Source organism: Erpetoichthys calabaricus, chromosome 1 (assembly GCF_900747795.2).
Source record: "Erpetoichthys calabaricus chromosome 1, fErpCal1.3, whole genome shotgun sequence".
Taxonomy (NCBI): domain Eukaryota; kingdom Metazoa; phylum Chordata; class Cladistia; order Polypteriformes; family Polypteridae; genus Erpetoichthys; species Erpetoichthys calabaricus.
This window is the reverse complement of record NC_041394.2, coordinates 216,073,707-216,088,763: the sequence shown is the minus strand read 5'-3', so window position 1 is coordinate 216,088,763 and position 15,057 is coordinate 216,073,707. Positions and strand designations below refer to the sequence as shown.

The following is a 15,057-nucleotide window of genomic DNA, read 5'->3' as shown; positions in this document are numbered from 1 at the left end:
CTGGCTGAAAGTCCTCAGTGTTGGTGTGTCATGGAGAGATGATGTGCAGCAGTGTTCACATTGGCACACAGTTTTGCTTTCATTCTCTCCTTGGCTGCTCTCTCCATGGGGTCCAGAATGAGCGACACTATAACTGAGCCTGCCTTTTTACTTAGCTTGTTGATTCAGTGGGCCCCTCTTGAAGTGAAACGCAAAGTACCTATGAAGAACTGCACTTGACATCCAACCAGAAAAAAGGGAAACGGTTTAATATAATAGAGAAAAAATATTTAAAACAAAAAGTAATTATCCTGCCAAATTTCAGACATCAATGTACTTCTGATTTGATGGAGATCTAGTTCAACATTTGTAATACAGTAAAATGAGGAAAAACTTGAAAAGAAATTAACAGAGCCCAGCACCCGTGTGGTATGGCTACTAGTAAGGACCAAAACGTAACAAATGTGCATCACGGTTATGTGGACATATGGCTGGATGATCACATTATAAGGCCTTTCCATTAGCAGCTAGAAGCAGGAGGGAAATAAGCATGGGTTGTGTTTTGTTTCCATTGCACTTTATCGAAAGGCACCTTGAAACAAACACTCAGTCTGTCAGTACGAGTGATTCTTGAGCAGTGTATGGAAACTGTGATGGTCTCCGATTAGATTAACTGTACTTCTTATTAGCACTGCTAAGTCTATACCACATTATTAATTATCCCCTATGTGAATGGCGTCTTCTTTCTTTCTCCTCTTTTATTCCGGCCTCCTCTCACTCCAATTGCCCTTCCTTTTTTCTTTTCTCGCTTCTTGGCAGTGATGACCGTCTCCTTACCCTCAGTACTATGGAAATGGGGCATCAGTGAGCTAAGCCATGCAGCTGGCAGCTCGAGACTGGTGGTCAAAGCGAGTTACCTTAACATCACTTTCAAGCTCCACTGCCGTTTTAGATGAATCTATACATTTCTTCATTTGTGATTTTTTATTTAAATTTCTTTCTTTCTTTTTCTTAACCATTCTCAGGCTTGAACACGAATTGCAATAAACGTATTTTGTGCCACACATGGCTTTCTTCAAAATGAGAGGCATTAGTGTAGGATGGACAAAGCAACAATGCCAGAGAAAGGGGTTTCAGATGTGTGTGCATTGTTTTGCTATCTGTTTTTTGGAGATCACTAACTCAGCGATGTCCTCGAACTGTTTACGTGCTAGCAGATAAAAATAGTACCTATGAAGAACAGTCGTCCACACGACCCCCCGGCATTCGCGTGTAAACACGAGGAACATGCTCAAGTGCAGCAGTAAATCACAAGGCTGAGATCCAGTTCAAGAGACCCGAGCTCGGCGGGGAGCCGATTCATCACACTCGAGCGATGAGACAATCATACCAGTGCTACGAACAATGCGCATCTGCCTGCGGTAACTTTAACTGAGGTGGAAGGCTAATCACAGCGAAACACGAAGTGCAAGTATTACAATGGGTGCCCGGAGGGACCGCTTGTAAAGTGGAGGAGTCACTGCGAGCACTCACTGCTAGGGCAACGGTCACCTCGAATGGCTCCCGTGGGGGACCACCGCGGCAACGAAAGCCCGAAAAGCAGACTGTGTTCCTTACCTCTCTTTGTTGCTGATTTTTGCAAGTAGGCGAGGATACAGGCTTATCTTTCGGCAAGGCGCCTTCTTCCACAGTGAAGTATCTACAGTGATGAAGCTGTAGCGTCGAGCAACTGCTGTCTGCCTGTCTTTCTCTCGCTCTGACCTCCAGCCTGCCAGACTCCTTACCGTAATCCTCGCAAGAGTCGCGCGTGTGCGCGCACGCTCAAGCGTAAACAGTGCCCTGCTCGCGCTGACAGTCGACGGTGTTAGGCGATTTCGTATGTTCGTGTCTTCAAAGGCTACTGTTGCTTCAGGGTACGCCGTAGTAGGTGATAAGTTAATGTTGCTGAACGTTACATGTTTTTTCATGTTTACTGATTTAACTTCATTATAAGGTCCTTGCGTGGCTGCAAATGTCTTTCCTACAATGATTAAATCCGGGGCCCGATTCTAAATTTATCTCTATGTCTTATTTTTTTCACCGTGACCCTGTAGTTGGGATATAGCTGGTTGGATAATGGACGGGTGGATAGCTCTCTTATTTTTTAAGATGGCGCAATTCAGCTACCAATCCTCACTAAAAATAGCTGTCGTATAAACACATTTGAAAAAAGCTTGTTCGGTCACCTAGCGACTTTACGTCGGCCTGGAATGAGTAAATGTGTCTCGGATCAGTTCCTGCTTGCTTTACACCTACAGCTTCTGGTTAGTTAGCCTAAGGGCCACCAGATGGTAAAAACGCATCGGTGGATTTCTGTTACAGCGTTCACATTTCATCCTCTGTTATTTCCGTTGCAGTCAATTCATGTCAGTGTTCTGCTGTGCGGCTCGATCCCACCTTGTGACAAATACTGCCAGGATAAACACAAGTTCCCAGCTATCCTGAAGTTGATAAGTGGGTTATGAAATGAAATGTAAAAATATGGAGCAGACACCGGTGCAAAAAGTAAAGCGTGTTCACTACCAATAAAAACATGCATTTGAGGCTCACCAGAATTTTCAGTATTGCCCGTGCTTTAAAAATGAGCTGTGTAGGCCTATTGTTTTAATTACTTGACATTACACCAATTTAATAAATTGTAACATTCAGTAAATACATGATAAGGAAGTCATGTTTATGTTAATGGGATTAGCGGACATTTCTGGATGGTATAGGCTTAACATGTTTGTGTTTTTACATGATAATGTTTAAGTGTGGACGTAGTCATAATTGGCCCCAGTCTCATGATGACTTAATAAGGTCTAAAGTGGACTAGTGTCTTGTCCAAGGCTTCTGAGATAAGCCTCAGGCCCCTGCCACTCTGAATTGGATTCAATAGATTTGTGGATGTTAGGTTATGTTGTAATAATGAAGGAGGCTTACACATGTTTTTTGAAGATATTAGTCTAGCTAAAACAAGGAAGATGTCTGGATTGAAAACTTGCAGCAAGAAAAGTTTTTCAGTTCCAAGACAGAGAACGACTACTTAATGATAAGGTAAGTGTTGCAGTGTAGTGTTGTTGTTGTTAGTGCCATTTTTGCCAAACCAATTCTTCTTCTTCCTTGTACTCTGTTTTTCCCACTCACAGCTGTATTAATGTATTGATTATTTTTGCATAATGAAATTCACCCTAATTTAATACCACCATTGCAATTTATTATTTCCCCCTCATAGGTAAGGCTATTCTGAGCACATCAGTCAAAATGTTATTAAACAAAACTTGCATACTCACTGTAGATTTACGTTTGTCAGTGTTCATTCATTCTTTGTTTCGATTATGGTAGACGACAAAGTCTTGTTTCAACAGAAATGAACTTGGCAATTGTATAGATCAATCAGGCCTTTTAATCAGCTTGCAAGGGCCATCCTAATGAAATGGTTACACAAAATATTCAAACAACAGACAGTGCCTCAAATACAGTATACAGTACATACGCACACATACACACTTTAAAACTCATTTAATCCAGTTCAGGGTCACTGAGGGCCAGAGCCTATCCAGCAGCACAAGTCAGGACACTGATGACACACAGATAAATATAATTTACTTCCAGGATTATATACTGTTTTAAAATAGATTTAACTTGTCTATTTGTACAGTCACATCAGTAAACTGGGTTGTTTATTTATGACTGACTGTGTTCACTCATGAGTTACAGTATGTGTTTGAACCTGTCTTGAAGTGTTGTTGGGTGATGCTTATTAGCTTTCATAAAGCAGGCTCAAAGAAATGAGCTGCATACCCATTAACTCTTTAAACTGGAATCTGTTTATTGGGCATATTGAATTCCTGCAGAAACAGGGACCTTGCAGGACTGACGCCCTTGTATTATGTTTCTTACAAGTATATACTTATGAAATAATTACTGAAATGTAATTTTGTATTGATGAAGAAAAACAATAACGAACCAAAGAGTATATATTGTAGTGCTATACTAAAAGCCATCGGGATAATGGTACAGTAGCAGCATTTCCTCTAGAGTGCTTGGACCCCAAGTTAATTAACAAGTGAGGTGCTGTCTCATCTTGTTTTAGTGGGTTTCTTCCCACAATCCACAAATGTTTACAGCAAGTCATTGTGCTGTGTGATGGACTGGCATTCCTTCTAAGTCTGCTCCCTGTCTCGTGTGACACCTGCTCTCTGTGACCTCAGTATAGATTAAGCAGATAGATAGATAGCTGGATGATTAGGTCAGGGCCACCTTCTGTATTTCATGAGTGCCAAACAAAGATATTTTGTATTAGCCCTGTGGACACTTTTTGTGACTGAAGACAGAGAAGAAAATTAAAATTAGTAAAAACCTTTTATTGATACATACCAGACAAGGGTAAAATGACAGAGAAATACAGTCCTAGGACACCGCACTTCATCTGCCTCAAGCGCAGATATACTTGCTCTTTTATACCTTTCTAGTCTCCTGATCGTTGACCACGTAAGCAATAAAAATAGCGTCCTGACTCATTTTGTATTATTCCAATTGGTAAAGTCCTTACCCTAAAGGTATATTTTTTTGTCACACACATCATTGAAAGAAAACTTCCAGAAAGTATATATGCTTTTTGTCACGTACGCAAAACACAAACAAGTTTGATCATTCTGTCCTATTTTCTGTACTTACACACATACAATTTGTTCAATTACATCATTTTATGTTTTTACAGCCCTTATTGAGGAAAGCTGGTGACACACCAATGTGTATAGCTGAGACTTTGGGTTTTGTGAGTTTAATGCACTCCTTATTTCTGCAGAGGCTTTTATCACAATTGCTTTCAATAATCAAAAGAGATTTATCTCAATGGACCACTGGCCCTGGTAGAGGTTGGACAGGTAGCAATGTGGACAGACTAACACTTCAGCTGACAGGTTACATATGGCCAGCTATCAAATGAAGTTTACTTATATTTACAACAGGAGTGAGAATGACTCCACTAGACAAACTCCTGGAAACCACAGGACTGCACAGAAACATGCCATGTGTGAATAGCATAGAGTCTTGTTCATAATCGTTTAACCCTTCCATCTACCCATAGTAAAGTTTTTTGGATGAATGGAAGCCATCCTTTTGAAAATGCTAATTTACTGCTTCACATACTTTAACATCCGTTTTGTCAAAAGAGTCATACCTGTTACAGTGGAACCTCGGTTCACGAACGTCTCGGTACACGTACAAATCGATGTACGACCAAAAAGTTCGTCAAACTTTTGCCTCGGTTCACAACCACACACTCAGTATACGAACAAGCCAGTTTCCCTTTCGGTTTGTGCGTGCCGATTACTGTATTTAAGCACGTGTTCAGCCTCTCCCTGTTCATTGTTCTCAGTCAGACGTGTGTGCTTTACCTGTGAACTCTTTGTGCTCTACAGTATTTCGTGTGCTTTTGCAGTTAACCATGACTTCTAAGCAAGTGAAGAGTGGTGAGAAAAAAGTTTTGCAGAAAATTGAAATCGAAGTAAAGAAAGAAATTATTGAAAAGTATGAGCATGGCGTTCATGTTACTGATCTTGCCGCCGAGTACAAGGAGTCAAAATCTACAATTTCGACAATTCTAAAGCAGAAAGAATCTATTAAAGCAGCTGATGTTGCAAAAGGAGTTACAGCGTTAACCAGGCAGAAGCCTCAAGTGCTGGAAGAGGTGGAAAAACTGTTGCTAGTGTGGCTGAACGAGAAGCAACTTGCAGGGGACAGCGTAAGCGAGGCGATGTTATGCGAGAAAGCCAGGAAGATTCATGGCGATTTGCTGCAAAACTACCCTTCTATGAGTGGCGAAAGTGAGGAATTTAAAGCCAGTAGAGGATGGTTTGAAAAGTTTCACAAAAGAAGTGGCATTCATAGTGTGTTAAGGCATGGAGAGGCTGCTAGTTCCGACTCTGAAGCTGCGAAAGAATTCGTGAAAAATTTCACAAAATTAGTGGAGGACAAAGGCTAAATCCCGCAACAAGTCTTCAACTGCAATGACACCGGATTGTTCTCCACCCAGTTCCTCCTCACTTCATGCCAGAACTCGACTCATGCAAGGTTAGTTTTCTTGGTGGTTTATGGTTAGTTTTTGTATTACACATTTTTCAAATGTTCATTTTTCGGTTCGTAGCGTGAATTGTTGCAATGTTACTTTTCTCTTTTTTCAAATGTTCATTTTTTTCCCTGTGCTTAAAACTCATTTAAAAAGAGTGTTTACAGCGATCGGGTTGTAAGGCTATTAGCGTGAACTCCTGCAATGTTACTTTCTTGGTTGCTTATGGTTGGCTTTTAAATAAAGTTCGGATTTGTTCAAATGTTCCTTTTTTTTTTCCCAGTGCTTAAAACTCAAAAAAAAAAAAAAATTTTACAGCGATCGGCTGCAGTATAGCTCGAACTCTTGCAATGTTAGTTTTCTCTGTTGTTCTTTTCTCAGTGTTATTCAATGTTTTTACATTTAGTTTACTATTACGCTGTGCATTCTGTGGTTTGATTAACTATATTTGTGCTTAAAAACTTCAAAAAGTACATATTTACATACAGTTCGTATGGTCTGGAACGGATTAATTGTATTTACATAGGATTGTATGGGGGAAATTGCTTTGGTTCATGACCAAATCGGTTTACGAACGAATTATGGTCGTGAACCGAGGTACCACTGTACTTTTCTAATTTGGTGCTACTATGCTGCATTAGACAAACAGATAACCACCTACAGGGGTTGCTTTGAAACTAAGAATATACAGAAAAGATAAAAACAGGAAACAAAAAAAAATTTTTTTAATAGATGTCCTAACTATTTTTCTACATTTTCCTCCAATCAATCAACACCTAATGCAGATATATTTTTCTGTATTCCCACAGTTGCATATTCCATCACAATTACAACACATGCTCTCCATGGCATCTTTCAGCTCATTTTTGCTTATAAATTTGTTCTCCACTAGTATTTATTTCAGCATTAAAGTAAGTTGGCTCATATCTGGATGACACTCTTCCTTCACTGAATTAGTATCACCATTTTATGACACCATCTGTTTATGATCTAATTATCTTTAGTACACAGATGTGCACTAATTCACAATGAATACTAGGTCAGTTAGTCTTTCAGATGGGAGAGCTAATCGCTATAGGCATCACCAGTATGGGCAGACTTTATCATCAACTTTATTTTATATAACACCTTTGCCAGCATACATTATCACAAGATACTATTTAGCATGAAAGATTGCAATTCAAAGGAAAAAGGTAACTGCATAATAAAAGATAACTGAATACATTTTAAAGCAGAAGGAAATATACACTAGAAAAAGCTGGCAAAAGTAAAAATAAGTTGATGCTTAATAGGACTGTATTAATATTAAGAGCTGATAAACCGTACAGCAAAATCAATATCAATAAAGTCAGAGAATAAAAAAGCTGCTATTTTTGGTAGATGTATTTAACAACTGCAGCAAAGTCTGATATGCTTCTGTGTGCTGTCATTGGAAATGACTGGCTTTGTTGGCTTAATGTTTGAGGAATCTTTATATAAGAATGATACTGTGGTTAATATTATTATTATGCTTCCAGGCCTGCATAACTCACACTAATCATGTGTTCCTGTCTACTTTAAATTTTATTATTTCATTTCTTACTTGACGCCTCAGCAGTTAGTGCTATAGCCCCATAGCTCCATGGAATCAGATACAGTTCCCAAGCTACTTGTATATTTTCCTTGTGTTCTCACAGGTTTGCTCAGGGTAGTCTGATGTCCAGTCACATCCCTAATATTTGTAGGTTAACAGCAACAACATTTATTTACTGTTTATAGCACCTTCCAACACTAAGTATAATTCAAGATGCTTTACAAATGATATTAAGTGGAAACAAAGAAAAACAAAATAGTCAAATAAACAATTGTACTAAGGGTTGAATAGTCAGTGGGGAAAGGAATAAAATCCAGAGGAGAAAAAACCTCTGGGGTTTGTGATCAAAAACGCATGCAGGCCCTACTGGGCATTCTATTATATATCTAAGATACAAAAAAAAAAGAATGAAAGAGGGAGTCAGCCTGTGCAGATGAATTCATGGACAGGGCCTCAATATTCTTTTCTTTCATCAGAAGGTGGTGGCACAGAACCACTACCAGATCTCAAAAAGAGAAACAAAAGACAAACAATGTGATTAGTCACAAATTTAACAAAAAGCAGATTGAAAAAGGAAGTTTTAGGATGCAATTTAAACAGCCCTACTGTGCTGGCCTGGTATATTTGTACCGTTCAATTATTCCATATTTTTTGAGCATAGAAACTAAGAGCAGTCTCTCCACTTTTTTAGGATTTACACTTAGAATAGCAGAAATAGCTAACTTGAGGATTTAAGGTTACAAATGGCAATGTAAGGGGACAAACATTCAGAGAGAAATGAAGGTGCAAGATTATCCAAAGCAGTATGAACAATTAGCAGTATTTTAAAATTGATTCTGAAAGACACAGGCTGCTGGTGTACAGATGCTAATACTGGTGCAATATGGTCAGATTTCTTCTTTTTGTTTAGGATTCTTGCAGGTGCAATGTGAACCAACTATAACAGAATTAAATCTTTTTTAGGCAGACATGTTAGGATTTCATTGCAGTAATCTAAACAGCTAAGGGGGGGGGGGGGGGGGGGGTTGGGAGCTTGCACTAATTACTGCGTGTTGCCGCACCCACCACATGACGAACCATCCGGATTGGGATCTGAGTGCAGCTGTGCAATGGGTGACACCACAGAACCACACTGAACAGTGAGGTTTTTTTTACACTGGCTGAAGTGCCAATCCTACCACCAGCCTCACAAGTTTTCCCTGTAAGATGAAGGACCTGCTTACAGGGCTGGATGCAGATTAACATCATAAGGTAATCTTAAAAAAATAGAATAAAAGAACTTTATAGGCATGTATCAATTTTTTTGCATCATCTAAAGACTTTAAGGACTGAACATGTACTATATTTCTTAAATGAAAAAATGCTGTTTTTGTGACATTTTTTAAAATTAGGTTTTGAATCTAAAATAACTCTTAAGATTTTTCACCTCAGATTTTCTATTTATTTCTAGTTTTTCTAATTAAAATAAAATCTACACTTTTTCTATTGTGGCCAACAACAAGTACTATAGTTCAGTTTTCTCTATTAAATCTATGAAAATGACAAGTTAGCCACTGCAGAGTGCTGTTCAGGCAATCTGTCAGACAGTCTAGTTCCTCAGGCTCACCTGGGACTATGAGAGGTTAGGTTACTATACAAATCTCAAACGGCCTGGTGTAAGTGAGCATGCATGCTTGACCTAGCTCTTATCTTACTTTTAGAAATAGCTTTGGGATTAAAAAAAAGAGGATTTAGAAGTTGATGGTTTGGATCTTACTCACTAATTCATAACTTTCCTTTAATTCAGTTTGTATTCTGCCTGACTTTACTAAGAATTAAAATATCCATTCAATAGATTGAGTATAAAAGCAATGACTACGTAATTCTAAATCCTTCTAACACTGAAACACTGAATTTTGCCATACATCAAATATACAGAATGGTTATGCAAAAATTTTTTTTCATAAATGATCTATATTTGTCTATAGGAGTCATTTCTCATAGTGACAGATACAGCAAGAAGTATGTTTCACATTCTCATTTGGTGACACAGGTGTTTTAATGTTTGCACTTTGAAGGTGTTTGTTTCAATTTTTATGGATTATTACAGCAAAATGATCACTTATATGTGTTTATATGTTTTGTATGGTTAATATTCTAACTTTTTAGTTAACAAATACTTTTTCTAGCTCTCTTTATCCAGAATCTAATGTGCTTAATATCACTGACTTTACTGTACAGTTTTTTTGTCTTTCACAGCTGTAGTAACTGGGGTTTTAGGATCAAAAAAGCCTGCTGCCATCTTATTTATTGTATCGTACCCTTACATTTAGAGACCACTAAAGGCCCATATAATTACAACGCTTTACAATGTGTTAGTGAGGTCTCTGGTGACTGCACTAAACAAGAGTAAAGGTTGAATGATGTTGTTCACCTATAGTGTTGTGATTTTGGAAGCACCGACTCAAAAATGGGCTGGAAACATCAAAACAGGTCTGAAAACTAAAGGTAGTCCTAAAAACTCAAAAATCCCAGAATCACAGACGAAAGTGATATGTTAGTTGGTGATTTGCCTTTGCCTATAGCATATTCCTGTTTTTCTAAACCACGTTTATGAATATCTTACTTCAGTATTGTGCTTTACTACTAATCACTATGAAGAATGAAAACCTAGACATGTACAGTATTTACTGTAGTTACACATGCATTTTTATTTTACAATGGTCAGAATGGGCATTTGAAAAGCATAAACATGTTTTTGTGCTGTAATGGCAATGTTATTAATGTTCACAGTTTGATGTGTTAGGAGAATAACTGTAAAAAAATATGTATTAGCATTTAGTGGTCTACAGAGGCTAAATCATCCAGTCAGTGTGTAAAATAAATGCAGGTCAGATGAATAAAGTAACACTTTCGTCAGTAACTGTTTTGTCTTGGTATAGTAATATATATTGCTGTACTTTCCCCTATTGTATTACTAATTTGTAGCCTTAGAATGCCTAATCTCACAGACTTACCACTGTTTATAAGGTACTATTGTATATAACTTATCCCCACCTTCCCTTCTATATCTATAACCTCAGGCAATTAGATGTAGTAAAAAGACAAGCAGAAGTTAAGTTACACATAAAATAATGTATTATTGATAATATTAAGAAATAATAACAAAATGCAAAGTATATTTGAATATTGGCAACCATACAACCTGATTAAATGATGATATGTAGTTCAGGCGGCACACAGACTTGTAGGTACTTAAATGTCTCTAGTTAAGGCATCATTGATGCTCAGCTTTCAGCCACATGTCTTTCAGCCACATGTCTGTTCAAAATGGCTGCTGAGCTGTGCTCTTCATTGTGTTGTCTTCATCACAGGTTAGCAAGAGAGATGCTTCTTTCAGATGTTGGTTAGTAAGAGAGACATACAAAACATTTATCAAGTTATATGTAAAATCTCACATCACAACACTCCACCCCAATGAATGTTTTGTACAATGTCTTTATAAGCAGTCTTAATTGTTTAAAGAGTCTGTTGCATAATTTGTGCTTTGATTTGCAGTATTTGCTGTCCCAGTGTTAAAAGTTGTCCGTGACCATTTGTCCATTACATATCTTCTTTATTTCAAAGACAATCTGAAGAACTTGGATGCGCTTCTGATGACTTGTATCTGCTCTGGCTTGCTTCAACTGTTTATTTAGCTTTCTGCAGTCTTTATATGTCATCAGATCTGGTGGTTCAAAATGAGACAAGTCCACACCTTCCACTAAACTAACCGTACTGCAATTTAAGTCTAATGTGAATTCCTAAAACTGACATTTGTTCTTTACTGGTTTTGTGTCTAACTGTTAATTAGACCCCTGTCCCAAACTATCTGCTTAAGCATATGCAGCTGTACAATTAATATCAAAATTTGAAAGGTAACATGCCACAGGTGCCAGTACAACCACTTCTGCCCAAGTGAGAGCACATGTGCCACTGCATAAACTGTTCACAAACCAACCTTTGTGGCTCCTCTTCACACATTTGGGGTTGACTTAGTTGCCTCTTGTGCTTTCCTACCCATGGTGCAACTCTTGACTGCCATCAGCCTTTACCAGTATAGGCTGGCATCACCACCATGAGAAATCACAGCTATGCAACTCATCATTCCCCCTGTAGGCCACCCCTAGAGTTGTTTGCTCACCATATGCATACTCATTGTGCTAAACACCTCGGTTCAGAATTGGCCCACTGGTCCTCTGCTTGCACCACAGCTGACAACCTCAACAGGGCTTCCAAATTTTCCCAATTAGACTATACCTAAACATCGGAGCCCATATGACTTGCAAATGTACCAGCTGCACCTGCTTTCCTGAAAAGTTCACCAGTTTGCTCAGTATACTGCTCTTTAATAATAGTACTAATTATATTAATTATCCCATTTAATTAATTAATACCCAGAATATATACTTTATGAGCCCAAAATTAATCCTCTTATTTTGGCATTCCTAACTGGTTTGTTCAGTTTCCACCCCTTGGAATATAAATTTTCTGCAGTAATGAACAAACCTTTCCTTTTAAACTATAGCTATTCTGACTAGTCCTATTATTATGTGACTTGTGGACTTGTTACTCACTTAAACCCCAGTAAGTGTCTTTTTCTTGCTGTCTCTTCAGTTCTTGTTCTTGTCTTTGTCTTTAGTCTTTGCCTTTGGTCTTTTCTGCTGTTTATCCATTCTGCTATGTAGGCAGGTCTGCAAAATGGAAGGTGACAAAGCAGTTTCTGTCCATCTCACCTTTTTGGTTGTTTAAACCTGGTGCCAAAACTCAAACTTTGCTTCCAGGCATTCATTGGAACAGCTTGGCCACACTGCCACTCTGCTCCAATGTGCTAGTGGTAACCCAATCTCCTGCACGGATTTTACTCTGCTAATTGCCTTCACAAACCCAAAGTCCGTAAAACCTCAAATAACAGAAGTTGCACTATTACAAAAGGCTAGAAAATTGAAACAGAAATAACTATTTTCCCTTTCCTGTGTCTTCCTGTGCTACCCTTCTATTTTTTTCATTGCCTGTGTGTCCTCTTTTTTATTTTATTGTATGGTAACTGCTACCTGAAAGTGTGGACTAAAACCTCTCCAAAATCCGAGTTCTAAATCCAGCATCTCTCCTAAAACTGACCTGTGTTCTTTACTAAAGACCAGCTCACTTCTCTCCATTTATTACGTGGAGTTCCATAGGCTGTCTTTTTAAACAACTGGTCAGTCAGGTTTCGAATTACTGAACCGAAGTGTGTGTGCTTTTTAATTACTGCTGGCCCCAGCACAGCTGTTAGGACTTTCACACCCCTGTGCATTCCTGGCTTGCTGCCTGAGCTTGGAAACCTTCCTGCTGCACCATCCCCCATCCTTTGTTCTTTGGCTTGTCCTGTTTCATTCAAACCAAATCCTAAACTAGTGCACCAACTCAGCCATCCTTGCATTAGCACTTTTAGACCTTTCACACACAAACACTTGAATTCCCTTAATTTCCATTGTTCTTTGTTTTAATTCCACACTTTCTTTACTCAGTATCCTTATGCCATTATCCAGTTCATGCCCTCTAGTCAACAACTGCCATTCACACTCACCAGCTTCTCTGCCTTCTATCTGATTTCTTTGTCCCAAATCAAATTTCAGTGCAGCACTGGTTACCTTTCTTAACAGTGGTGAAATATCTATCGGTGTAGCATGTTCTTTAACTACTGGACAGACCTCAGAATCACCTTGAGATTGTGGTGCAGTGGAAAATAATAATGGAAGAAAACATCCTTGCTATTTTCCCTTCCTTTCATCTCTATCCTTTTCCTCACACTCACATTCCCACTATTTTCTGAGCACCCATCTGTCTCAGGTAAGTCACTCACCCATGTTTTAGGGTTCCAGTAAGATCCCATTACTATTGCCCTAACTTTCACCATAGGTGGTTTTCTTTCCTTGTTTCCCCTGCTTTCTGTGCTTTCCACTTCAGCAGCGGGTGTTCTACATGCTAGCACTTCACAATTTTCACACCAGCTGTTACAGCTTTCAAAACTTTCACACATTCCATTTTCACTTTCTTTCTAATACTGGTCTTCCTTATTGCCAATGATACAAGATAGTAAACCTCTTATAACAGCAGCTGTCTTCTTTATACCTGATCTCCATTTTCTGCTTTTAATCCTTCCAGCCCCCTTCCATTTTGTGACATGCTCAGCTCAGCTTCTGCTTTCTCTACCTGCACTACAGGTTTGCATTTCCTAGCTTTGGCCTGCTTACTTCTGCCACTCCACTGGAAGATGGCTGACTTTAATATAAATTTAGGCATTTCTGAGTCTACAATTATAATCTAATACAATTTGCCACCTTCGTTATGTACATACACGTACATACACAAAGATCCTAAACGAATAAGTACCGTATGAATGACGAATGCATGTCCCATCACTCCCTAGCACTTTAACCACTTAAATGCCGTATGAATGACGCATGCATTTCTCACCACTCCGTAGCACTTTAATTAGGGACTCACTACCACCAGCACTAACAAACATGCGGGTGTCCTTTGTTGGTTATATTCCATTCAGCAACCAAACAATGTTTTACTTCCACCGCATTTGTACACCGGATGCCCTAAAATTCACATACATAAACACACATATACATCAACAGTATTTGCAAACAGGGTGCAAAACATGGTTACCCCAAAATCCTGCCGACTACGCCAATTGTTTTGTCTTGGTAGAGTAATATATATTGCTCTACTTTCTCCTATTGTGTTATTAATATGTAGCCTTAGAATGCCTAATCTCACGGACTTACCACTGTTTATAAGGTACTATTGTATATAACTTATCCCCACCTTCCCTTCTATATCTATAACCTCAGGCAATTAGATGTAGTAAAAAGACAAGCAGAAGTTAAGTTACACATAAAATAATGTATTATTGATAATATTCAGAAATAATAACAAAATGCAAAGTATATTTGAATATTGGCAACCATACAACCTGATTAAATGGTGATATGTAGTTCAGGCGGCACACAGACTTGTAGTTACTTAAATGTCTCTACTTAAGGCATCATTGGTGCTCAGCTTTCAGCCACATGTCTGTTCAAAATGGCTGCTGAGCTGTGGTCTTCATTGTGTTGTCTTCATCACAGGTTAGCAAGAGAGATGCTTCTTTCAGATGTTGGTTAGTAAGAGAGAGATACTTCTACATCATACAGGTTAGCAAGAGAGAGATTGTGAGGTTAAACACGTACATTTATAGATGTTCTGTCCAACCCCGAGAGCCAATAGGACATCATGGTACTTAAAGGCCTCTGAGACAAGCCAATTCCAAGCAACCATACCTTAGACCAATGGGGGAATACAACATCTTAAAACCTGCCACCCCCAAGACCATATGTCTTTAAGTCTTTCTTGCGGGGATAGA

The 15,057-nt window shown here is 38.6% G+C and overlaps 1 protein-coding gene across 3 annotated transcripts in view; it reads right to left on the bottom strand.

Moving 5' to 3' along the window:
• Nucleotides 1-1,782, bottom strand: part of LOC114659349 (protein PHTF2-like) — a 198,821-nt gene extending 197,039 nt beyond the window's left edge. For 2 of the 3 annotated variants that reach the window (XM_028811803.2, XM_051923723.1), the window contains exon 1: nucleotides 1,597-1,781. The gene's annotated coding sequence lies outside the window, so the exon portion shown is untranslated. Of the gene's footprint in view, nucleotides 1-1,596 lie in introns of all 3 variants that reach the window. The other variant, XM_051923729.1, reaches the window with a different exon arrangement.
• Nucleotides 1,783-15,057: the final 13,275 nt, after the last annotated feature.